Source organism: Theobroma umbraticum, unplaced genomic scaffold (genome assembly GCF_002168275.2).
Source record: "Theobroma umbraticum cultivar Fairchild unplaced genomic scaffold, ASM216827v3 scaffold_30.0, whole genome shotgun sequence".
Lineage (NCBI taxonomy): Eukaryota > Viridiplantae > Streptophyta > Magnoliopsida > Malvales > Malvaceae > Theobroma > Theobroma umbraticum.
The window spans coordinates 15,260,448-15,261,658 of NW_018397254.1; positions in this window are offsets into that span (position 1 = coordinate 15,260,448).

The window sequence follows — 1,211 nt, forward strand, 5'->3', positions numbered from 1 at the left end:
AGCACTTGATTAAAATTGTTTAATTAAGTTGTACCTAATTGATTAAATTTGTTTAATTAAGTTATTAGGTCTATTGATTAAATTAAACAATTAAGTTAATTGGACTTCTTAAGGACTTAATTAAATTATTTATTCAAATTATTGGATTAATTTGCAATTACAAAATAGTTTTGTAATTGCAAATTAAAGTTAATCCTAGGTATAAATACCTTGTTATAGCCTCCAAAAAAAATTTGAGAGAAAAGGTTGAAAAAAAAAGAACAACAGATTAGAAACTCTTTTTCTTACCGTTCTTTGTGTGAAGAAAAATAGTTTTTCATTCACTTGATTCCTTTTCAGCCCCACAATTTTGTGTGGATTATGAGTTTATGAAACTCATCTTTGCTAGCACATTGTTAAGGTATAGCAGTCCCAATCCTTAAAGAAGGATTTTCTAATTCATTAGTGTGGATCACCATCAGAGGCTTCACAAGGATTCCTTGGACAGCTTTAGTTTCAACAATTGCGATGAGGTGGTTGAGCTTTTTGAAGGCAATTGGTGGTTTAACAAAGGATTCACCAACCTTTGTTACTAAGGTAAACTTGATATGATCATATATATTTTATTTGTAATTTAATTTTGTACTCAATTCGGCATGGAAGAGATCTTAGGAAGGTGAGGCATAATTTAATCTAAAATTTATTTCTGCTATGTTTATTTGTATTTGATGCATGATCAGCCCTCATCCAACAGACACCCCATCATCGGGCCATAGGAGTAGCCTTAGATGATTCACTACAAACATACCTTTAATAGTAAGGTAGCCTAACAATCCATCGACTGCTCACCCTTTATAAAGAGTTTACTAGATTTCACACGTATTCAACCAGTAGCCATTACAATGCTTGAAATGCGAACATTCTTTTCCTAAAGGGGTTTTCCTCCTAAAGACTTAACAAGTATTTTTAGAGATGTCACCATGAGCTATTACAATGTTTGAAGAAGGGACATTTCTCCTATAGATATAAAAGACTCAATCTCATAGACAACTCTACCCTATCATAGTCCGATACAAGGTTGGCTAATGAAACCTTATGTCACATAACGTATCAATTAAACATGGCATAATTTGCATACATATCATACTTATCTCATTGTCAAACATATGCATTATGTCATTCATGTGCCAAGTGTTTGCATAACATCATTTTAGCTTTTACATACTCATACA